At 41.8% G+C, this 26,259-nt stretch overlaps 1 protein-coding gene across 3 annotated transcripts in view; it reads left to right on the top strand.

Annotated features, from left to right (window-relative positions):
- The window catches only part of Gng2 (G protein subunit gamma 2), a 105,789-nt gene that overhangs the window by 8,701 nt on the left and 70,829 nt on the right, over positions 1 to 26,259 (top strand). For all 3 annotated transcript variants that reach the window (XM_021181885.3, XM_085828388.1, XM_085828389.1), the window contains exon 2: positions 7,822 to 7,862. The gene's annotated coding sequence lies outside the window, so the exon portion shown is untranslated. The remainder of the gene's footprint in view (positions 1 to 7,821; positions 7,863 to 26,259) is intronic.

The following is a 26,259-nucleotide window of genomic DNA, read 5'->3' as shown; positions in this document are numbered from 1 at the left end:
TGGAGAGACAGCTCCTGACTTAAGTAAACGCTAGAGATGTGTCTCAATCACAGAGCAGTTGCCTGTATGCACAAGACCTCAGATGTGCTCCATAGCACTGTGTGAGGAAGAAGAAAGGTAAAAAGAAAACGAAAGAGGCCTCTCTAACTGACTTCCCCTTCTGATTCACACATGACCAAGCAGAAGGAACCACTGTGATTGGCTGATTCGAGGCCTTGTTGCAGCCCAACCTCTGTGAAAAATATGGTCACTAGACCCTGGAGAAAAGTTCACTACTTAACAAAACCAAAGAGTTAGTGACCTGCAGGACAGCTGTCAATATATTCTGCTATTATTAATTCCATTTTGCAAGTGAGGTTACCAAGACTTGGGAAGATTAAACAGCCTCCCCAAATCACACAGCTTGATCTTTGTAGTTTCCCTGCACTTCTCTTTGTGGGCAATGTGTGCTCGCACACATATCTACACACACACACACACTCAGACACTCACCATTTATGCACATGCCCAAACTTGTTTTTGTTGGTGTATATATATACATATATATGTACACACACACACACACACACATATGTGTATGTGTATATATATATACATATATATAATTATGGAGATCATTATACATATATATATATATATATATATATATATATATGAATACATACATACACACACACACATATAAAAATTGATCCTCTGTGACTTGCCATGCAAATCGATTTGATCTAAATAAATCCAGTCTGGCCTGAGCTCAAAGGCCAAGGACTCCACGACTAGTGTCTGTCTAACTTAAGTGAGAAGGCTGTTTTCTCCTGCAGCGTATATTTTGTTGATTATAGTGTCTGTAAGTGAGGCTTGAATGGTCTCTGGCATTTCCGATTACAAGTTACTTAGACAACAGGTTTCCACTCCTCACCTCTGGAGGGGTGTGTGTGGGTGTGCGTGTGTGTGTGTGTGCGTGCGTGGCTCTGGTAGCGGATGTGCTGTGTTCTTCTCCATCCTCCCTCCCACTCAGGTGTTGTATTTCCCAGACGACGCGTGCACTGCAGCAGTAGGGAAGAGGGGAGATTTCAGTGTTGTGACACGTTTCTGTGTGTTCTCATCCTAACAGACGATGGATGGTGGGGGTGTGCTTTCTCTGCAGATGACAGAGTGCCTCCTACTCTCACATTTGCATTTTCAAACAGGAAAGTAAAGGTAATTTCTAGGCTTTGCCAACAGAGCCCTGTTTAAGAAGGGTGTTCATCTGATCTGTGTTGAGCCATAGTAAAAAAATTACATATGAACAAAAAACCCTCACTGCCATTTTTAAGGGTTTCCCTGGAGTGAGCTGATCTCTTGCTTTTTTTTTTTTTTGACTTTATGAATGTATTTAGGAATCACTGATACCCATGAGTATTATTTAATCATCTTACCACCTGTCTTTTATCATGTCTTAAAATAATCTAAAATACAGCAGTGTAGAAAAAGTGTTAATAGGAATTAAGTAGTTATAAGAGATTACTGTGGAGTCAGAATTACTTGAGGAAGTCGCTAAAAACTTTCTTTGTGTCTGTTTCCTCATCTGATGGATATAAAGTATTTATCTGTCATATGCCTAAACTATATTAACTATTCCAGAAGTGGAGATATTCCTAAAGGATCATATTGCTACCAACCTGAAGGACAGCATCTTTTAGTTTAACCAAGGACTTCTTACCATGTCTAGCCAAAGGAATCGTCTCATCCAGTCAGTGTTCATCCCTGGAGCCCAGAGTCAGCTGGGGAAGCCTGTTTCCCTGGCACAGCCAGCCGTCAAGGCTCCGACTTAGTGAAGTGTTAATCTTAGATTCGAACTGTTTATCTAGGAGTCCACAGGCTTATCCATAATCACTTCCGGTTTCCCTTCCAACTCAAAATAGATTTACACTACCCAAGCCTGTTTTTGTTAGGTGTGGCCGGGTACCTGGCATTGGCTAGAGACAGGCAAGCAACCTGGAACATGTCATTTGTAGAAAGAAGCTATAAGAATCATATGTGAACATATTCCCTGGCCATTGGCAGTGAGGGTGGGGGAGGGTAGCAATGGCAGCTGCACTCCAAAGCTTGGATTTGAAAGTGAAGACAAGAGAGCTCCTCGCACTGACCAGTCATGACTGTGGAGTGAGACTGATAGCCAGGCTTTGCTGGGTAGAGAAGGGCTGCTGTCCTAGTCCAGCCTCACCCATCTTGACTGATAGTCCTCTGGATTTTCCTTTAAACTATCAGAGTGGGTTTTGGCATTGATGCATAAAACATGTACATAATTCTGAAGATAGTGATTCTAAATGCCCATTTTGTTGCATTTTTGTGCCTATAATGTTACTGAGTGGGGAAGATAGATAATTAGGAGTAATTTGTGTTTTATTTTTTATTTTTTTGAAATAAGGCTTAGTTCTATTTCTCACAGAGGAAATAGGTATGCTGAGATGGTTAGCAGAGCTTTCTCTGAGGGAATGAGTAGCAGTAGCAAAGTCAGACCTGGGGTGCTCAGCAGCGAGAGAGATCTACTCACAGGAATGCCTTCTTCAGAGAGAAGGTAAGAGTCCGGCCAGGCCTGGGCCTCTGTGTGGACCAGGTCTCCCTAAGCCCCACTGTCACGGTCCAGCTACAGATAATGATGCATAGTTTGTTCAGGGCCTTAAATGATGTTTACTAAGTAGGTAGAAGTCATTGTCATTTCTTTAAATGTCTGGATTCTTTCATGTTTGAATTTTAAAAATACAATATTTAACTTGTGACATCCTATAGCTGGTGTTTGCTACTTTGTGGGTTCCTTTTTCTTCCATTCTTTTCCACCTCTTTCCTTCCACCTTTTCAATCCCCCCACACTAGATAGGATAGAAAAAGGGATAGAGGGAAAGGAAAGAGATCCCTGATAAAGTCAGGAGCTGGAAAGGGGTGACACTGTTGTTAGACTACTTTCTGCTGGTTAGAGGTGTTGAGAACCTTGGGGCAAGTTTGATCTTTGCCATCAGGATATCTAATTTCTTCTTGTTTCTTCTTTACACATGACTATTTAACAAACTGTGACCAACAATAACCACCAAACAACCAAACAACCAACCACCAACAACATAACACACCTCTCGTGGCCCTAGCATTTATATATTTCCTCTGAAAAGTCCTCAGAATTCAAAATGTCACACAATCACAAAAACTGTCTGCAGCTGGCAAAATCACATTCCTGCTAGAGCATGGGGCAAATCAAAGTCAGCTGCTGTGGACAGACATTCTGCTGCTGTGGACAGACATTCTGCTGCTGTGGACATTCTGCTGCTGTGAACAGTCTGCTGCTGTGGACGGTTTGCTGCTGTGGACGGTCTGCTGCTGTGAACAGTCTGCTGCTGTGGACGGTCTGCTGCTGTGGATGGTCTGCTGCTGTGGACGGTCTGCTGCTGTGGTCAGTCTGAAGCAGCCTACATCCCATACCTGGGGTTAAAATGAAAACATGTACTTATAATATTTCTGTGTTTTTTAAAGAAAACCAAAATTGTCACTACAACATACATTTCAAAATACCTTGTTACTAAGATTTCTAATTATTCTGTAACAGTTTGTGCTCCCGGATTTAAGTCATTTTGTTTGGTATTTCTTAATAAATATTTTATTTCACCTAATTATTTCACTTGAGTCTCTAAAACTACTTTATGGAATACTTAAATTATTTAGATGAGAAAGAGATTAATTATCTCCCATAGACAAATTCAAATTAATTTCATTGTAAACCTGAGGTAAAAATAGATTAATCTTAGAACAGAGGCAACTGGCTCACTTTCTTCCTACTTCTGCTCTGTCTCTGTCTCTGTCTCTCTGTGTGTTTCTCTCTGTCTCTCTCTCTCTCCCTGTCTTTCTCTCTCTCTCTCTTTGTCTCTCTGTGTCTTTCTCTCTGTGTATTTCTCTCTGTCTGTCTCTCTGTGTTTCTCTCTGTCTCTCTCTCTCTGTCTCTCTCTCTGTGTCTTTCTCTCTCTGTCTCTCTGTCTGTCTCTGTTTTTCTGTGTGCTTCTCTCTGTCTTTCTCTCTCTGTCTCTCTTTCTTTGTCTCTGTCTGTCTGTCTCTGTTGTTTTTTTCATTTTTAAGGAGAGAGGCCTGTTAACTTTATGGATCCCTCCTCATTGCAACAGATAAACCAATAAAAGCCCGAAAATTTTTTTTTTGAAAAAGCAAAACCAAAAAACATTTAAATGGATTTTATAAACCATCCAGAAACCTGTGTGTCTGGGGCTTCTGAGGGAATAGCCTGTGAGTCATTTTAACAAATACACTCATAATCCCATAGTGCATGTGGTTTCCATGGTAATTAGGCCTGTTGAGCTGCCTTGATTATGTTCCTGCACAGGGAAGAAGGGGAGAAAAACTGTGAGCTTTGACCATGGGCTTCAGCCTGCTACTGTGGGAGAGAGTTTAGGGTTTCCCTTGAAGACACTGGCGCAGTCATCCTGGAGGGAGGCGGGGAGACTCTGGGACTAATGGCCTATTAGTGTTGGGGATTGCAGTTCACAGGGGAGAAAAGGGCTGATTGGTACTCTCCTAGGGGGAGGAAAGGACAAATGGTTTCTTTAGCTAATATATAATTACAGGTAAGTCTCTAAGGTCAACCTGATGAAATGCTTTGAGTGTTTGTGCACAGGGCTCTAATGGTCTCCTAAAAGGCACCGAATACCTCTGGCATATGGTTATTGCAGACTTAAATGATTCTCCCTGTACTACCCAGTTAGAGGTTGGTTTATGTCTTTCATCTGATTCGTGCATGGACCTGTAGCTTTTCATTATTTATGGACTGGATTTGACTCCTTTATATTGGGCAACCATCTTATAATGCAGGCCCATGGGTCTCTAAGGAGACCACTGAAGTTACAGGAGTTCCGCTAAATCTGCCATCGCTCCTAAGGAAACAAAAATCAAAGCACACACTGGTTTGAATGGACATTCAAGATGTCCCAGGCCTCAACCAATTAGTGGCATTTTATAGACATCACTTGTTTCAGTTCTATTGAAAGGGGCAGCAGAGCCAAGGGCCAAAGGTATGAGGCCACACACAGAACTTTCCAATTCTCCTTCCCGAGGCTGGGCATCCTCCCACGTATGCGACTGTCATGTATTGGCTGAAATTTTATTCTTTAGACCATGCCTCTTTAAGGCAGATTTTACTTGGAGTTCTTTTAAAATTGAAATAAAGTGAAGTTGCTGGATTTATGCTCACTACGACATTTTTGGTTCTAAACTACATATCTATCTTATTCTCAAAAGTAGAAGTAATTATTACCCAAACATTGTTCTAGTCTTAACATTAGTAAATAAAGCTTGAGTTGAGCCAGTAAGATGGCTTGACGGATAAAAGTATTTGCTGCTAAAAATGATGACCTGAATTAGACCCCTAGCTGGCAAGAGAACTGACTCTCAAGTTGTCCTCTGACTTTCCCATGTGTGCTGTGGTGTGCGTGTCCATCTTCACACACTTACAGACACACACACACACGAAAACCTGCAAAATAAAAAACATTTTAAAAACATAATAATAAGCCTTGACTTAATATTTTACTGATCATCAAAGTAATTCATGGAGAGCATTAAAAATTTGGAAATAGTAGCGTAAATTATGAATAATGAAAGAAAGAATTGCCATCACTTATTAAGTTTGTTACTGGTTCAAGTAATTGATGTATCAGGGGCTGATTTTACAGTGGCTAAAGGAAGTTAGAAAGTATTTATTTCTTTTTAATAAAACAGCCCAGAGGTGAATGACCAAGGACTGGGTAGCTATGCTAAAGATCACTCAGGGGACCCGGCTCTTCTGCCAGGTTGTTGTTCTTGTGGTCTGAGGTGGCTTGTTACAAAGACCCAGCAGGAAGGGAGAAGGAGAAAGGCGGAGCCATGGCTTACATGCACTACCTTTGCAGTTCTATCAAACTCCGTTACATGCCTGCACAGCTAGCAACAAGGGAGGCTGGGAAAATGAGCTTTTCTTAACATGTACGGAGATGTAGTCTTTCTCAAAATACCTCAGTCTTGTGTGCACACCCGATGTGCTTGCAGAAGAAAACAGAGTACATTAAACAATAAAGATATTTTAACGCAGTGCTAGGCTACTATTTAAAGAATGCTTGACTGCAATACTTTGCCACAAGATGTGTAATAACGGACTCTGTAAGTGATGGAGAGGTAGGCAGTGTGGATATTCAGTGTGGATACTTTAGGCAAAGGGATGACTAGTATCCTGGGCAGGACTGAGGGGATCAGAATGGCACAATTTAAAACTTATGAATTATTCATCCCTGGAATTTTCCATTTTCCATGTATTAACACTTTCAGACTGCACAGTAACTAAAACCCAGAAGAACAAACTTTTAAATGGGGCTGCAGGATGTGCTAAGCTCTGCGGTAGGAGGCCAGTTGACATTATACAGCGGTAACCTGCCTTGAGGCTGCTTAACTGTACCAGGTGCATTTCCCTCATTTACATCTCTTACATCCGGACTGGGGATGAAGCTCACTGATAGGGGGCTTGCTTTGAATGTGCCATAGCCATCCTCCCCAGCAACACAAAAGGCTCATACTCATTGTCCGTTCACCATGCAGGATTTCCTTTGCGTAGGAAGTGGTATTGTTGGTAATTGGGCTATTTCTTATGCCTTGGTAATAATTTTTGTCTACAGCTGTTGTTAGAATCAAGGAGTGGAATCACAAAACTGATGATTGAGAACAACATCTAAGTCCCTTGATAAATAGTACCAAGCTGCTTCCCAGAGACTTGTGCCAATTTATGCTCTCAGCAATAATATATGAGCCTGCACGCAACCCAGAGCGCCCTTGCCCAGGCTCATTTTCTAAGTCCCATTTAGTCATGATTATCCCCAGGGTTCGTTCTCTGAAAATAGGTTGTTTTTTTGCCCTTGGCTTGTTTTCTTTTCCTCTGCTGTCATTAATCACAAGATAATGATTTTCTTTTTTAATAACTTTGGCTCATTTAAACCACGTGACCCTTCTAGCACTCTGAGAATACAGTTGATTGGGCAGAGATTAAAACATGTGTATCAGTCTCACACGGTGTGAGATCTCTGGAGATACCGAGGTTCATTTAGTCCTATGCCCCAATGGGAAACTGACTTCCACCCTCAGTCACGGCCCCCTTGGTGTGAGATACCTTTTTGTTCTGAGTCCAAAAGGAAGTAGGAATGGGAAGGCGCTTCCCCAAGGCGTTGGTGTGGGTGCTCTGAAGTTCTCCAAGAGAAAGGTCACTCCTTCTGGTGGGAAGCACAATTAGGCCGACTCAATTTGAATTCACAGGGGGCATTAGTAGCAAAGAGTGCAGGTGCCTGTAGACCACAAAACAACCTGGGAAAAACTACAGGCCAGAGCGACCATGACGAGCACAGCTGGCTTCCATCTGCACTTGTAAAGGGCCAGGTACCCACAGACTCTTGCTCTTCCTCCAACAACTAGGGCAAGAGGAAGTACAGTCTTTGTGGGAACCAATTGGCTTAGGTCAGGAGGAGCGTTTAGGTATTTAGCTTCTGCCACCAAGTATTGTGTTCTCTTGGTGTTTGGTTGCTGTTGTTTGCTTGTGTGTGTGTGTGTGTGTGTGTGTGTGAATTTCACAAAGCAGAGGATTCCTATTTTACATACTATGTACATTTCTATGTACATTTCTTAAAAAGAGCAAGTTCACAAAATGTAGGTTCTGATATGGGCTGCCATTACTACTAGCCCTGGCCACAGAAGCGTTTATTGGCTCACTTAGCTCTTATAGCTTTTGCTATTTCTCATTTTTTTAAAGTGTGCTTTCTTCTTCTTTTCAAACAGTCAGATCTGCCAGGGAGCGTGAGGCCTTGAACACTGACCAGGTAAGAATTCTAAACTCTTTTCTTCTGGGATCATCATGATCAACATGAACGTAAGCAGACTTCAGAAGGGTCCATGAAAGTATCAGTAATCTTATAGACTAGGAACATTTAAGTTTGTGATGTTCTTACAGAAAACAACCAACTGTAGCTTCTAACAATGTTGGTCTGGCTCTGGTATTTAAAGAAAACGTGGGTCTCTTTAGTGATAGTTAAAATCGATTTCACCTGAATTTGCCCTTATCTTCTTTAAAAAAAAATCTGAGTCAAAAAGAAAAATCTGAGCTGGAGAACATTTGAAGTTGTTACCTTAATAATGGTGTCCCTGTGGTGCCAAAAGTGATTAAGGGATTTCAGACATTATCATAACCTGTGCAAGCCGGAGCCGCAGAGCAATTAGTTTAGAGAAGTAAGCCTTGATCTTAATGGATTGTTAGAGATGGTGCGAGCTTTTCCCCTAGCAGTAACCAGAGCAAAAGGTCAGCTTAGGGCTGGTGGGTTTCTTCTGGAAGACACTTAATTAACTTTGGAGATGAGTTAAAGCCAGTCAAAAATGGCTGCAGACTTGAAAGGCCCCACTATCCTGAGACGGCCAAAACTGTAGTTTGTGTATTCCTACCCAGATGTGGCATTTCCATTAGCCACTGGCTTGGGATTCTCACGCCACTTTAAAGTTCAACTTCATTATAAAAAAATTTTAAGCATATGTCAAAGATATAACGGTCACAAGAACTCCCCATGTCCTTATCATCCAGTCTCAGTGACCATCGTCGGGTGCTGTGCTTTTCCACTTCCAGCCACTTCTCCCCTTTCTCCGTTGGGCTGAACTGCATGGCCCCTGGAAGCTGGAGGCTGGACTTTCCATTATTTATGTAGGCATCTAATGGCTATAGTGAAATGCTCATTAAAACAGAAAGCCTCATAGCCTGGCTTAATTGGTTTCTAGAACTTGTCATCCATTTGTTTCTTCGCACCACAACTGCATGCTTAGCAGTTAGAGGCACTAGACCTTCCTTTGGATAAGAGGCTCGGGCTTTTTTTGTTTTGTTTTGTTTTGTTTTTTTCAACTCACAATAATGAGGCCCTGAAGATCATCAAACGAGGTTAACTATCAGAGACACACTGACAAAATGAAAAGATGACATTCATCATACAACCTTCATAGTCAAATGTAGGCATTTGTCACATGTCACAACATTCATCATACAACCTTAACAGTCAAATGTAGGCATTTGTCACATATCACAACATTCATCATACAACCTTAACAGTCAAATGTAGGCATTTGTCACATATCACAACATTCATCATACAATCTTAACAGTCAAATGTAGGCATTTGTCACATATCACAACATTCATCATACAACCTTAACAGTCAAATGTAGGCATTTGACATAAGTCACAATTTTAGAAATGGTGGGAGGTTTATTTCTTAACTTATTAATGTAGTGGGATTATAAAGACTACACACAAAACACAACTCTCAACTTTCTATCAATCTGTTTTATTGTGGATATTCTTCCAGTGATCTGACTCCCTTTTAAGAAAATCTCAGAGAGAGAGAGAGAGAGAAAGAGAGAGAGAGAGAGAGAGAGAGAGAGAGAGAGAGAGAGAGAGAGAACAGGTGTGGATTCCAACTTAACAATTTTGCCTCCAGCATGTAGGCAGCATGCCTAGCGTTTGCTAGCTATTTAATAAAAGTGTTGAAGTGAATGAACAGAAGAGCGAATGCCAGATGCCTGAGCCTGAGGATGAAAGCCACACAGGCCACAATGTTGCAGTTGCACGGGTGAGGTGTGAGCAAAGAATCACCTCAGGTGGACGAGGGCACTGGCCTGGTGGCTCTGTGGAGAACAGCTTTGAATAGTGGTGAGATGTCCTCTGTTCGAAAGGGAGAGAAAGAATCATGTGTCAGAATACACACAGACCCTAAAAGGCATGGTGCAGTCTGAAAACCTTCAGAGACTTAGAGTGGCCAGAAAGCAGCTGACTGACGAGGCGGGCTTCGGTAGCAGGCCAACTCCTGCTTACATGGAGGGACTCTGTGTAATGTTCTAGGTGGGAGGGCCGAGGAGAATGTACAATGAGAACTCTTCTTGGAAAAGATGATTCTACAGGCAGAAGGGAGAATGGAAGGCAGGACAGTGGAAAGGCTTGGGTCTAGGAATAGGGGATAGAATTGGTGACTAAGAGAGAAAAGAAGAAACATCTAGAATAACTTCAAAACCTCTCTGTGGGCAGAGGAGCTGAGGAGCAATCGTCAAGCTTCAAATTCACAAAGAGAGACTAGAATTCAGATCTCAGGATGGGTTCATCCATGTGAGTTTGCCAATAGCAGGCAGAGTTGGGGGTGTCTATCAGGTTCTACATGGAGACACACGACTACAGGGAAACCACGCAGACCAGACGAGCTGAATCAGAATCTTCAGGGGAGAGGCCTGGATATCTGTGGCTTCTCAGAGCTCTACAGATGATTTTTAAAGTACAGTCAGGGTTGGGGATTTCTAGTTGAGAGAGTATTTGAAGAGGTGTGTGTGTGTGTGTGTGTGTGTATGTGTTTGTGCACGCATGCGTGAGTTTACGACCATGCTGAAATTCTGCTGCCCTGTAATAATTCGATTTAAATACCTCTTATCTTTTGGGGGATCGCCAGGCCTTCCCAATATTCCTTCAAATATTGCTAGTAGCTAAGCATGTTTTATATATCTGCTGTTCTGTGTTATGTTGTGTGGGTTTCATGCTAAAACATCCATTTCAAATCAGCCCACGCAGAGTTGCCCAGTGGTGGCTGTCCACATGTTCCGTGGGACAGCTCTTTATTGTAAGGGCAGTGGCATCCTCTAGTCCTTGTGACCTCTGGAACACTTAGGGACACACTGCCAACTACTATGCTTTACAGTTGCACACAACTGTAAAGGAGTTAGTTGGCATTCTCTATTTTCCCCGAAAAGTATTTTTCAGACAAACAAAATTATTGGTCTCAGTGCTCCTCAGTGACCCCTTACCGAAGCCATCTCAGGGTTAATCAAACAGAGAAAGAAACGGAACAATGGAGACATGTAAAAGCTGGCTGTGTTTTACACTCTTACGGGGACTTTGAGTAGATTTGGTTTAGTACTAAGTCTGTTTTTGGTTGTTCTTTTTTTGTTTTTAAGTCTAAACAGAGAAGCAAATCAGGTACCAGGTATGAAATGGTCAGCTATTAGGCTTTGAAACACAGTCTTGCCAAGGCAAATGGTACAAAAGCGCTAAGAGAGTATTCGTTTTCTATTGCTGCTGTAACAAATTATTGTTAAGTTTAATAGCTTAGAACATACAGCTGCGTCTTGTGCTGTGGGATAGGATCTGTGCAATCTCACCCAGGCTACGAGCCATGCGTTTAGAGGCCCAAGGGGGGGAGTCCATTTCAACTTTTTAGCTTCTAGCTCAGTTTTTCAAGCCTGTGACATTGTGTATCTGTGTGATGTTGTATATCTGTGTGACACTGTGTATCTGTGTGATGTTGTATATCTGTGTGACATTGTGTATCTGTGTGATGTTGTGTATCTCTGTGATATTGTGTATCTGTGTGACTTTGCACTGTGAGTGCATCACCTTCTGATTCTCAGCCATAAAAATCCCATCTGTCTCTCTTGTGAGACGATGCCGGGGCCTAGCAAACATAGAAGTGGATGCTCACAGTCAGCTATTGGATGGATCACAGGGCTCCCAATGGAGAAGCTAGAGAAAGTACCCAAGGAACTAAAGGGAACTGCAACCCTGTAGGTGGAACAACAATATGAACTAACCAGAACCCTGGAGCTCTTGTCTCTAGCTGCATATGTATCGAAAGATGGCCTAGTCGGCCATCACTGGAAAGAGAGGCCCATTGGACTTGCAAACTTTATATGCCCCAGTACAGGGGAATGCCAGGGCCAAAAAGTGGGAGTGGGTGGGTAGGGGAGTCGGGGGGGGGGTATGGGGGACTTTTGGGATAGCATTGGAAATGTAAATGAGGAAAATACCTAATAAAAATATTTAAAAAAATCCCTTCTGTCAAGATGAACGGGGATAATCTCATCAGAAGATCCTTAATTTAACCACATCTCAGAGTCCTTTTATTCAGGTCAGGTTGCACATTCACAGGCTCCAGGGGATTGAGAATTGGACATATTTGGAGGCTGTTATTCTGCCTACCACCGAGGAAACAGACCATTGTTCAGAACAGGAGAAACGCTTCAGGTAGTAGAGTTGGGGTCATGTCACACTGCATTATACCAGACTGAGAGGTTTTAGTGCTCCCGAGTTAATGAAGCAAGTTCTTGTCTTTGATGAAGTTTCTATTCTCCAGTGGGCCCAGGCACTGGAGACCTTTGCTTTTCTTAGGGATTGGCAATGAAGCAGACAGGTTGAGATCTGGTGCTTCCCTGTTCCTGGCTAGACTTTGCGGTCCTGTAGGTGCAGCCTGGATAGGTTACTACTTTTGGTGTTTTTCTAGTTCCCAATGCTTTCCTGCTGCTCATAGGTTCCCAGGAATTTGAATAGCATGGAAGAGTGTGAGAGTTGTATCATAGGCGGGCATGTCTGCCTGCCACATCACACATTATTTATTAGGCTCTGAAATGTGGAGCCTGAGAAGGGAATGACACATTATTCGGGATCTCTATGTAGTATGGCTATTATAGCCAGTTTCCAGGTATGTCACAGCTGCCTCCACATGTTAGATAGGTTATCCTTGCAAGTAAGACACCATTTCTTGTCCTATGGATAAACTGGAGTATTGGAATCTTGTTTGTTTTTATTTTTAAGTCTACCCCTAAAGGAACTTGTGAACTTGAAGATTTGGATGGATAATTTAGGGTTTTCAAGCAGGTCTCACTTCTATCAACATTAGATACTCCAAAGCCCCACAAGTCTGAAGTCTAAATCTAGGGCTGCTAGAGCATCAAAAAAATCCTGATTTTCCCAAGAGAGTATGTGGAGGGAGGGATACAGTTTTTCTTTTTCCCCAGGACACAGGACTTTCAAAACTAAAACTTGGAGAATTCTAAGCATATCAGGATAGTGGGTCACCTTTAAAGGTCTAAGAAAATGGCTCCAGTGGACATTGCTGTCATACTGATGAATTTTTAGTTTTAGTTGAACGAAATAGTTAAAACAGCCTCCAGGGTTTGGATCGAAAGTGATGAGCAATCTATCTTATTTGGAAAACCCTGTATTGATTGTTCTCTGTATTCATGGGTTCTGTATCAGCAGATTCAGCCAATCATGGGAAGAAAGATATCTATATACATGTATTTAAAACCTTACTTCTGGTGGTAAGGAATGTACATCAGTAGGTAGAATGTTTGCTTGAGATGCATGAAGCCCTGGGTTTGATCCTCAGCACCATGGAAAGCACAGCCTACAGTGGAAGCACTTGAGAGGTGGAGGCAGGAGGATTACAAGGTCAAGATCATCCTCAACTACACAGGGTGTTCAAGGTCAGTCTGGACTATGTGAGATCCTGTTTCAAAAACAAGCAACAAACAGAAGAAGAAAAAAAACCACACCCAATTCTGTAGTGTGCATCTACATGCCCTTTTCTGGTTGTTCCATAAACAATATAGCCTAAGAACATTTGCATAGCACTTACAATGTGTTAGGCATTACAAATAATTTAGAGAGACGATATATAAGGGGTTATATGTAAATATTATGCCATTTGACAGAAGGGATTTGAGCAGCTACAGATTTTGGTATCCATGGGGGTCTTGGAAACAGTCCTTCATAGATGATGTACTAATCAGGTTGGCTCGAGACACGCAGACTTGACACAGTAACAACAAATGCCTAGGATGTAGAAGAACCAGCAGTGTTTGTGAAATCACAAGGTCGATTAAAAGTGGTTGCCTGCCCAGTTAGTTCCCCAGGGGCAATTGCTGCTTCCTGCGTGCTGGCTCTGATAATGGAAGTTTTAAGAACTGTGTTACTGAGATAGCCGTGGGACCTTCCTGAATCTTCTTTAGTGTGTCAGCATGTGTAGAGGTTATAATACCCAAGTCTGCCTCAGAGTTCTCTTAACTTTAATCCTGTCTTTTGTATAATAAAAATCGACCTCTCCTCACACCCACTCCCTTATAAACAGCATGGAGTGTTTATGAAGAAATAGGGCTTTGGAAGAGCAGGCAATGAGTTGGATGTGAGTGCATCGCTAATGATACCTGCTCAGCCATCCATAGAAAAATCTAATAGCGAGAGATGCAGAGTGTCCCAGGACGGTACCCCTTGCTCTTCTGTGGCTTTTATTTGGAGCTTTGATCTCTCTAAACTATTAGGACTAAACAACAAGAATTTCAATTGTACTGGAAAGAGCAATATGTTGACTTCCTTGGGTAGGAATTTGAATTTTAAGAGTTGGCAGGATTTTGAGTTGTTGTTGATTTTTGATTGATATTTTAAAATGTGTCTTATCATTTTTTTATCTTTCAAATTATGCTGCTTGATAGATCCAAGGAATTCTCTTCCTTTCATTCTCAAGAATATTTGACACTATCAGTCAGAAAGGTAACTATTTTTGAGCAGGGTTGCTGGTCAGCTTTGCAAATGTATTTGTTTAGTTATTTCTTGTGTAGAGGGGGAAGGGTGAGCACATGGTATGTTTGTGTGTGTGTGCACAGGAGCCATGGCTTTATGCCATGTGTACCACCATACGTGTGTGTAGGTAAGAGGCCAGTTAGCAGGAATTGCTTCTCTCCTTCTACCATGTAGGTTTTAGGGATTGAATGCAGGTCGTCAGGCTTTGCTGCAAACCCTATAACATGCGGAGCCATCTACCTGTCACACACTCGTGAATTACCATCTACCTGTCACAGACTCGTGAATTACTTTGACTTTCTCATCAAACATATTTTAAATTTCTTCTTTCTAAGGCTTCTGATCCCTACTCTGTCTGCCTGTGTATCATCTATCTACCTGTCTACCACATCTATCTATCTATCTATCTATCTATCTATCTATCTATCTATCTATTTATCTACCTATGATCTATCTATCTATCTATCTATCTATCTATCTATCTATCTATTCATTTATTTATTCATGCTTTGAGTCAGGGTTTCATTGTGTAGACTCCCAAATGGGATTTTGGGATGTACACCACACTTGGCAACTCTATGGTTGTTTTACCTTAGGGCTAAGGATGTAGCTCACCAGTGGTAGAGACCTCCAGTGAGGCGTGCATTTGAGTCCTACTCTAGGAACAAATAAACTGAAATAACAAACTGCCAAAACAGCAGCCAAACCCTCGGTTCAATGTCTGCTGGTATTTTTGTAAGTAAACAATAAGTTAAGCCAAGATTCTGTTACTCTTTTCAAAAGAGAGATTAGAGAACATATGTAAATAAGGGATCCAAAAGACTTCTGTGCCTAGAAGGATGTGGAGCTGACATTTGCAAAATCACTAAATGCTGTCTAATTGCTCACTTTAATGAAAGGTAAAGCATTTTATCTTGATTTTAAAAACTGATGGATGTTCTGGAAGGGGGGAAAAACCCCGGAAAAGGGCTGCCCCCATGATAATGCACTCATGGGTAATGCCCAGTCTTTAATTATTGTCTCTTCTGTTCATTACTGGGAGAGATATTTGCCACAGAGCCATGGAGGCCTTGAATGTGGAGCTGATGAAGGTGGACAGTGGGACATCTTGGTATCAGATGCTAATTGTTCATTGTTAAAATGTGTCAGTTTTGTCACTAGGGTATCGACTGGTCTATCCTTGATAAAACTTATCACGACAGGACATTTTTAAAGTTCCTTCCACGGGTCCTGGGATGGGGTTCCTTTCAACCGTGTTGGAAGCTCTCACTATCATACAGTACAGACTGTAACTGGAAAAATGGAAGAAGTCCAGATGTGACAGTGTTAATGAAATGTGAGCAAGATAGCATATTTCATATATAGAAATACCTTTTATTAAACCATTTCCTTAGACACCCTAAGGACCACTAATTGATGGGGACTTCTTTCAAGGGATCATGAGCAAATTGGGCTTAATTATGAATCTTGGGGCTTGAAATTTCTGCCAGATTTAGAGATAACCATTTTAACCTTTCTACAGAGATGTAACTAGGCAACCAATATAGCATTTGGTCTCTGCACAGCATTCAAAGTGTGTAGCTATTGCATCATTTTTTTTTAAAAAGAAATACTATTTAAATCTCTTCTTTAGATTTGGCGTATGCTACCATGTAGCCTTTACTTTCTTTGAAAATATCACACACATCTCCAGGCTGGAATGTGGCGTGGTTCCTAGAAGGACAGTATCCCTGCTAATAAGGCAACATGTGCACAGAAGAAATGATGCGGTTGGCAGTGGGCACATACTCTGTGCTTTATAATTGAAGTTAAGATGATTAAGTGTCATTTTTAAAACGCTGTAAAATATTTTTAAAAACTTTATTAATCCTTGATAATTTCATATGATACATCTTGATCACAATCACCCCCCCCATTCCTCCCCTTAACTCCTTCCTCATCCATGCTACCTTCCTATCCCCTCAGCCTTTATCTCTTCTCTTTTTTTCTTCGTTTTAAATTAACCCACCATTTCCAATTAGTGCTGTCAAAACAATCCTGGGTGTCAATGCATTCACTGGGGTGTGGTCCGTGGGCCACACCCTAAAGAAAATTGATCCTCTCTCAGAAGCAATCTGGCTCAGTCCTTCCCCTTTCCACGACTGGCTTGATCTTTGTAGGTTAAACACAGGCAATCATGGCTGCTGGGATTCATGAGTGCAGTTGCTCCGTCATGCCAAGAAGACAGTTTTGCTTCAGTCTTCTCCTACCTCTGGCTCTTAGACTCTTTTGTTCTCTTCTCTCACTTTGGTCTCTGAGCGTGGGGCTGTGATACGGATGTCTGGATGTCCAGATGTCCGTTGCGGTGGGCCACTCCACTGACACTTGTTCTCTAAGCTTGGTCAGGTGTATGTTAACCAGTGTCTACTACACAAACTTCTGTGATGAGGTGTGAGAGCTGAACCAATCTATAACTAGAGGAATACGAACCTAGAGAGCCATTTGATACTTTATTTAGCAGAACAATAGGAGTAGATTCACCCCTGAGGCCCATGAGCCCACAACCATAGGCTACTGACCAGACTTATAGTATGGGTCATGTGTTTCTTCCTCTTCACTAAGATTTACAACCAAACAGAAAGTGGTTTTTTATTCTTGTAACACTTGTGCCACGATTGCACCCATGGGCAGTTGCCACATTGGTTAGTCATTGTTGCAGTTTATAAGGTTGACAGGGGGTAAGACTATTGATGAATCCTTCCCTCAAGCAGCCTTCAGAATACCTTGCAGAATTATGAAAGCTAGCCATTGGGAAGAAACATCCTGGTTAGTACCAACTTGATTTCTCCATGCCTTGTGACCAATGTGGGTGACATCTCACTTTTCATGAGGGAATGTGTAAAAGTTTAGACATCTATCCTTAGTAGATAGAAATGAGCATTTTTTTCTAGCATGATTAATGAAAAGAATGCATTATAGAGAAGAAAACTGGGTTTTATTCTAATGAACTGGGTTTTACTATACTATATATGTGGTAACTAGAAATACCAAGTTTGATCATAAGCAAGACTCTACTGGAAGCATTTTATATCTCAAATACTCTCTAAGTAGGCATTGTGTTCCTTTTTGGTTATAATCATGATTTTTTTTTTTTTTGGTATAGAATAGAGTTTATACAGGGCATGGGGAGGGGAGTTAAGAGGGTAGTAGAGGCAGAGAAAGGCAGAGAGAAGGAGAGAACACAGAAGTGGAAGCTGGCCATGACTACGTTGGGGGTGGTGGTAGAAGGGAATGGGGAGAGAGGGAGAGTAAGGGGGCAAGAGACAAGGGAGAGAAGCAGGAGTAAGAACATGATTTAAATTTTTAATTAGCATTTTATTATTAAAATTTGAAGCACTAGAGATGGATGTCGATGAAAAGTAATAGGGTCTCCCTCTCTATCAGTTTCACTGCCCAGAGGCAACTGAAGTGAACAGTTTCTGTATGTGTTCTAGACTTTTCCTGTCCTAGTTACTCTGGAGAGAGGAGGTGGGTGTAACAACTAGTACACAGCCATCAGTCCCTCAGCTCCTCTTCTAAGCTCAATTTTAAAAATGTGAGATGCTGTTTGATCTCTCTTTTCCAAATGCACCTTTAAAATGTTGCCAGGGCTGATTTGTGTGGCTGATGCAGAGGGCTAAGGGCATGGAGAGCAGCAGAAAAGTCAGTGTGCATAGAAACCAAGGAATAGTCTTTAGTGTTGCTCTCTAATCTTCTTATCACCTGGAGTACACAATGTCCCTGTATCCCTTGGGTGCCCCTGTGGCAGAGGGAGCGATTGTTTACAGAAGAGGAAACTATGGTTCCCAGTGTTCCACAGTTTGCTTGTGATCTTGAGGTCATATAGCTGATCAGAATCTGGAGAGGAACTGAGTTTCACCCTGTCTTGGTCAGTGCTCTATTGCTGTGAAGAGACACTAGGACCAAGGTAACTCTTACAAAGGAAAACACTGAATTGGGGCTGGCTTACAGTTCAGAGGTTTAGTCCATTATAGTTATAGCATGGCGGCATGCTGGCAGATATGGTGTTGGAAAAGGAGCTGAGAATCCTACATCTGGATCCATAGGCAGCAGGAAGAGAAAGAGCCTTTGAGCCTGGCTTGAGCTTCTGAAATATCAAAACCCACCCCCCAGTGACAGACTCCTCCAACAGGACCACACCTTCTAATGCCACTCCTAAGCATTCAAACATATGATTCTGTGGGAGCCATTCCTAGGCACAGCACCACTAGTCTTAAACCAGAACACACTGATGCCGGAGAGGATGAGTTAGCAACACTGCAGTGGGTCCTGCAGTGACTGACTGAAAGGGACGGTGAGTTCTCAAGGAAGGCCTGGTTACATGGTCACTCTGATTCTGCCATCAACAAGTGATTTAAGGCAGTGCAAACTGGGAGAGCCAGCCCTCTTCCTTTCATTTTTCCCAGTTCTGCCCCCATTTTATTTCTTTAGTGAATTCTGGGTGCAAGGTGAGACCTTAAGCCAAATGGATAAAGCCTTACTATTCCATCCCTAGACCACAAGGGTTAGTTCAGAGATTTGGCATGTAAACAGCAGGGGCCAAAGAGTTCTTCTTTGGGTCATCCAAAAGTCAAGTGGGGGTGGGGGAGGCCCCATCTTTTCAGGTATGGAGGCAGTGGGAATTGTGCCTGGCTATGTTCCAGTCTATTTAGAAGATGAAGTCTGGTGCACAGACGGGAGACAGGGAGAGAGTCAGAAAACAAAGGGGGAGGGAAAAGAGGAGGAGAAAAAATGGAAAGAATTGAAGACTGGAAAGACCATGCAGGAAACAGAGTGAGCTCCAGCATGCCTAGTAACAACCAGGCTCCAAGAATCCAGTCAGTGTGGGCCAACACATTTCTACTTTCTGTCTAATCTGAGTTGTTACTAGAGGAGTCCTGACCGACACCTCCGGGCTTCAGTTTTCTCACCTGTAAGCTGGGGTTATAATTGCCCTGCCTGTGTCTGAGCTATTGTTGCAACTGTTGAGATAAGGAACAGGAAAGCACTTTATAAATTGTAAAACGTGACACACATGCAGGATGGTTCTATTCCTTGATGTTACATTGAACTAGGCAGATTGAAAAAATGAAATTTCTACTCATTTGGAAAATAAGAAATGAGAGCTGGTGAGCCATCTGGTCTTAAGGAAGCTGCCAGTTTCCTAGTTTTTCTTCTCAGGCCTGCTTTCAGAGTCCTTCAAGTTCTACTTGGTGCCCACAGTGAATGCCAAGGATAGACCTGAGTTAGTCCAGGATAGGCCTGAATTTGTCCAATTAACTTTACCAATTTAAACTAAATAACATTTTGGCTTTATCAAAGAAAAATCATAGAAGAAAATAAAGCTTAAAGTACCTATTCTCATTATATCTCTTTTAGAATGACATTGTGTAGACGTTTCGGGGAGTTGGAAGTTGGTTGTTTTGTGATTTAGATAGGCTCAGAATTCACTTTCTTCAAAGAGAATATCTTGCCAGAAACTCAGAGTCTTGAGATGATAATTTATTCATGATTTAGAGAGTCATATTTCAGTTTTATAGTATTTTTCACTATATATGATAATGCATTCCAATGAGAGAAAACAGATGGAGCCTCCACAAAACCATAGCTTTGCTGTTTCGGAAGTGTTTATTGTATTGAACATCCATTTTTAAAAAATGTTTGATAATTAGAACCTCCCGAAAGTCATTTAAGGTCTCAGTCTGATATGAGATTGTTTATAAAAAGGTTGAAGCCAGTGTGGAAATATGATTTATAAATATGAAGGAGAATGACCCACCAACCTCAACAGGCTTTGCACTTGTCACATTTGAAAATCTAGGAAACATGTCTGTCTCTTTCACTGGAATCCCAAGACCGTGAGGATGTGTCAAGACCGTGAGGATGTCTGTGGGCATGAGGTTGACTCTGTGCTGGCAGACTTCCCACACACATCCCTGCCTTCACCTATGTGCCTTGCATTGATTGACATGATGAATACCAATACATTCATATAAGCTGTGAACTTAGAATAAGTTCATATTATGAATAAGGTTCTGGCATCTCAAGCTGCATAAAATGCCAGCTGTATTGGAACCAGTTGGGACCTTCAAATTGGTGCATTTCAGCAGAGCTTAATGTAGGGAGTAATTTCTAAGGATATGGGCAGAGTCTAGGAAAAATGAAAAGGAAAGTGTGGTTGCCATTGTTACCTTTTGCCTGAAACAACAATAGAAACGAGAAAAGGACCTTTGACGTGAAGTTGAAGCCACCAGGGAAGGTCATATAGTAATCCTATAGACAGAACTGATACTCCTTTTTCCTCTAATCTGCGCATGCTCCCCATTGGCCCAGCCCACTGGCAGGCAAAGAGCCACACCGCCTGCTCTGGAGTCCGTGCAGTTTAGTGTCCTGGGGCATAGAGCCAGGAGAACAGCTAATGCAAGATATTCAGCCTGGTCGGTCTATGAAAGTCTTGCATGAAACAAATGGCTGCACTTCTCTCTGTTGTAACCCTCCCATCCAAGAAAATAGCATTCCTGTAAGTTTCATGTTTGCCTGCATTTTACTTAATCAGACTAGAGCCCGTGTTCCAAAGGCCCCAGATACAATGGTAGCATTTGAACAGAGCTCATTTGTCTGCTGCATAATGACTTGGAGGAGATTACAGGATCACGGAACCACTCTTTAGAGCTAGGATGGCAACTTCAGTAAACAGTTTGAGTTACTGTGTAACGTAGCTGTAGCCCACAGTCAGGGGCCTCCCACAGTTAAAGGAATGGCTGCCATCTTAAAGAGGTGCTCAGTCCAGCTGGCGGGCTGAGAAGCTAGGCTTTTGTTTAGTCTTTTTTTTTTCTTTCTTTTTTCTTTTTTAAATATTAGTTCAATTATTTCCTTCCTTTGCCTAAGAAGCCAATATTTCTTACTTTGATCAACCTAGATGAACTACATTGAACCACTAAGAATGAGTAAATCCACTGGGTTGGGCACACGTTCATAATTAGAAAAGGCATGGGAAATGGCCGTCAAAAGAAAACAAACATGCATTATTGCCCTGCACTCTAAACCTCTTCTGTGGACCAGAAAATTCTTGACCTGGGAAATCCAGATGGGCAGACTTGAGAATGTAATAGGAACAATGAAAAATGCTGGGTGGATAAAAGAACTTGGACCTCAGGTATGAAGTAAGAAATCTCATCATGATGATATCCATTAGCTTGGTAAATTGCTGAACTCTCTCTACCTCAGGTCTTCTCATGAGCACCATAAGAAGAATCTGACAAGATGGCCTAATCGGCCATCATTGCAAAGAGAGGCCCCTTGGTCTTGCAAACGTTATATGCCTCAGTACAGGGGAATGCTAGGGCCAAGAAGTGGGAGTGGGTGGGTAGGGGATTGGAGGGGAGGGTATGGGGGACTTTTGGGATAGCATTGGAAATGTAAATGAAGAAAATACCTAAAAAAAACACACACACACAGAAAAAAAAAAAAAAAAGAATCTGACTTGCTTCAAAATGAACTGATATTATGTTCTGCCAAATGAAGACATTGCTTTCCATCCAGTAGTCATGGGACATGCATATCTGTATTTAAACATCTTGGGTCAAGAATAACTGATCACTGAGATGATGCAGTTAATGTTTGTACTGTGATGGGTGGATCAGGGTGCGGCAGCACCTCCCTGTAATCTAAGCACGTGGGAGATTGAAAGCAGAGAACCACAGATTAGAGGTGAGCAGGAGCTTGTCTCAAACACAAAGCTAAACCAAGAAAACTTACAATTAGATTAGTATCTAGGCTTACTTTATAAAATCATTAGTTCTGACTTTTGTTGATATATAACTGATATGCAATAAATAATATGTTAAAAGAATATGATTCCATGAATCTAAGCAGTATGAAACCATAGCCATCATCACGAAAATGATGATGTCCACTTACAAGTTGCTTTATCACGATGATAAGCCAGATCCCCTCCTCATCCAGGCATAACCACATTGAGAAGCAGGCATGCTGTCTACATTGTCTGTTTATTCCTTAAGACTGGACAGTACTTACTACAGTTGACAATGTTCCTTACCTCTTGGTAATATTATTCATTTTAAAATCCTTTCTCTTTTTTCCTCACCAGAAGTATAACATTTTTTTTCTCAAAATCCCATGTTATTACAACTGACAGCTCCATTATCATCCTTTTGGAATAACACAGTAAACAAAGACTGGGCACAGTGCAGACAGAGCAATAATTGCATTTACTAATCCCTGGTTTTGTTTGAGTTCAAAGCTGAAGCTTGCTTCCTTCAGCATCCTAAGCTTTCTAAAACCAAGCAAGGTGGTGGGAAAACCTAGTGGTCACCACCTGATGAATAGCTAACGAAACTGTGATTATCCACCTGCAAGAAGGAACGGTGGTGTGACGCATGCTCCATCATGGGTAAACGAGGGAGCATTGTGCTAAGTGACAGAAACCACAGACTGTGTGGTTTTATTCACCGACTTATCCAAAAAAGGGACAACCACAGAGGCAGAGAGTAGACTGGAGGTGTCAAGAGCTGGTGGGAGGCAGGAGAAAATGAATATGATTCTGCTTTTGCCATGATGAAAATATCCAGGAGTGTAATACTGATGATGGATACGTGACTTAGGGCTGTATCCCAATAAAGCTACCCGGGGGCTTGTGGAGGTGTGTTCGTGTGTGTGGCACTCGTAGAAGCCAGAGATCAATGGTGGGTGTCTTCTTCTACTGCTACCTGCCTTATTGTCTGGGACAGGCTCTCTACCAACCCTGGAGCTTACCGATTTGGTAAGCATAGCTTACCAGTGACCCCTGTCACTGAGTCCTCAGCACTAGGGTTTCAGGGAAGAGCCATCACACCTTGCTTTTTACACAGATGCTAGGGTCCCAGGTTCAGGTCCTTTGCTTTTGTGGCAAACACTTTACTGAGTCATTTCCCTAGCCTGACGCTATTATTAAAAACAAAACAAAAACAAACCATATATTATGAGAAACTTTCTTGGGGAAAATGCATTCAGGAACAGCAGTTGATTTAATTCTTCCTTTAGATTCCTTGTGTGTTGCATCTATTTCCAGGTCTGGAGCATGATGTAGAACAGTTCAGCACTGGTAGCAGAACTGTGCACCTGCAGGTAGATGTTGTTCACTGGCAGAAGTGAGGCTCACTGCCATGTTGCTTTGGTTTACTTAAATCATAAAGGACTTGTTACCATTTGACTTTTTTGTCTTTTTCTTTCCTTTAAAAATAGTACAGAGCTGATTATCCAAGCGCCCTTTCCCCTGCTTCACTATGTTAACTAGATACAGGGTAGCCTGTGTGCAAAGCACCTGAACTCTGCCAGCTGATACATTGAATACCTGACAGTGGCGGAACAGGGCACGTGAGCTGGAAGTCCACACACTCAGAACAGCTCCCAGAAAGGAAAAGGAGCCAAAGCAGAAAGAAGAATGAATCCATCTCGGGTTGCAGCAGCCATGCAGGGTGGACTGAAAACAGGCTTCCTGCCTTTTCAAACTGTCGTCCTAGAGCTGGGCATTCATTGCCTCCTTTAAAGCCCCTTTGGCTCTCACTGTGTCGTGCTGCAGGATGACCACCACTCGCTACTGTGGTGACTGCAAGTACAGCCCCCCATCCCCTTCCGCCCCCAGGTCCAACTCAGTAAGCTTTCTGTGTAAACTGTGCTCACAATTTACAGGGGAGAAAAGTCTCCTCCCTTACCTTACCTTCCTTGAGAAAAATCTTACTCGCCAAGGTTGAACTTTGATGCCTTTTACTGTAAACCTGAAGGTGAGTCCAAGGTGCTGCCAACCTAAGAGGAGCACAAACCCAGCATGCCTCTGCTCAAAAATGTTGCCTTTGCTTTTTTGCTGTAATTTGACAAGTTTTATTTTTTCCAAGGTGACTTGAAAACCTTTATAGTGGTGTGTGCCTTTTGTTACTGTTTTCTGTTTCTTTTCCAACTTCCGGGCACACTTGGAAACAAGATTGCACAACCTTTCATTCTATCTTGGCACTGGAAGGCAAGGTGCCACAGTGTGCCTCTCTAGGTCTTATTCTAGTCATCCATAGAGTGAAAGTCCCGGGAAGAGTGCCTGGAAGAGGAAGGCGGGAAGGCGGGAAGGCTCGGGAAGGCGGGAAGGTGGGCTGTGTGGCTTGAGCAGAGAGACGTGAAGATGGATATTATTAGGATTTGTGTCCTCTTGAAATCTGTGGTGGCTGAGAATATTTTCATGTTTTAATCAATCATTTGCATTTCTTCTTTTGTGGGCTGTCATTTCTTATCTTTTGTCTGTGTTTCTACACGGTTGTCTGACTCCATTTGCACTGAGTTTTAGTTGGGCGGTGATCATACTTTGCCCTGTTTAATACAGTTATCTACTTCCCTGACCACCACTGCTCTTTAGTTTAGTTATAATGATTTTCTTTTTGCTTTTATCTTTAGTCACATGTCTATTTTGTGTGGCTTCTTCATTTCTTGCCTCGCACAGGGACTTTTCCTTTATCCAGAGTAATTAAATATAGATTCCTTATTTTTCTCCTGATATTTTAAAATAATATTTCCATATGCACATATTATGCAATATGTTACTATGGTATGCTTAAGGTTATGCCGCTATGAGCTCGGGCCAGCGTCACAGTGCTTGTCAAGGGGTGCTTGAAGCTGCCTGTGAGCAGGAGTGATATTTTTTTCGGTTCTCAAACAGCCACAGTTTTGCTAAAAGCAATGTGAATAGAGGAGACGAATTATTATACTTAAGTGTAAATGCTCCCTGAAGCAGAACCTTATCTGTTGGTTAGAGGCTCATTTTCTGACAAACCTGCAGGATGTGCACTGCTGGTAGATGGACTATCATTTACTGAAGGGATTTTGTTATCAGTGCAAAGGAATCTATAGTTGTTTTATATGCGCTCATTACTAAAGGCTAGAATTGGAAAGTAGAACATGGTTACTTCTGAGACACTAATGGCCTGACGGTGTGGATGGCATTCCTTGGGCTATTAAAGCCAAGAGAATCCAACAAATACCCCAGATTAACGTACGCTCAGCCTTCAGAGTCTGAGAGGAAATTTCCAAAATATACACTTCATTTTTAAAATCCATGACTCCAGAGAACAGAAGAATAGGGAAAGGAGACCAGTGAACTTTAGAGTGATCTGATTTGAAATTACTAAAAATCTCAATGAGAATTAACAGGCTATAAAACCCCACCATCTGAATAACAGTCTATGTGAGAGGAGAGAGAGAGAGAGAGAGAGAGAGAGAGAGAGAGAGAGAGAGAGAACAACAAGAAAGCTATGTTGTAGAAAATCACAATGTAACAATTGAGGATTTTTTTTAGAAATAATAACAAAGGGACTGCATGGTTATATGGAGAACTAATTAGACTAGCTAATTAATTAGGTAAGCATGTTTATTAATCATCATAGGATCAAATAAGTTAGATGGCTTAAATAAGCTCTAAAAAATATTTCCAGATCAAGTTGATCCATTTCTATAGTGAGACATAGTTGTTTTTGTTTTTTGTGTTTTTTTTACTTTTTTTCAAATATAGATTCTTAACTTTAAAATAATGGTGGGGCATGTTAATACTTGAGCCAATAAAACAGATAATTTTTAAAAAACCAATAACTTAATAGTCTTCCTAGGATTCATTAAAGACATAACATATGCATGTAAATTAGGGGAAGATGCTGAAGCTGGACTGGTAACATTTCAAACTCCAGTGTGGAACAAACCCTGAAACCTCTGCAAAGTAAGGCCAGATGACATTCCAAATACTTCTTTTCCCGTGCAGCCACTGTTAGGACCATGAGCCCCCCAAGGCATTG

This window comes from Mus caroli, unplaced genomic scaffold (assembly GCF_978045245.1).
Source record: "Mus caroli unplaced genomic scaffold, Mus_caroli_1 scaffold_12, whole genome shotgun sequence".
NCBI classification, from domain to species: Eukaryota; Metazoa; Chordata; class Mammalia; order Rodentia; family Muridae; genus Mus; species Mus caroli.
Note: the sequence above shows the minus strand (reverse complement) of the source record. Positions and strands in the feature narration are given on the sequence as shown.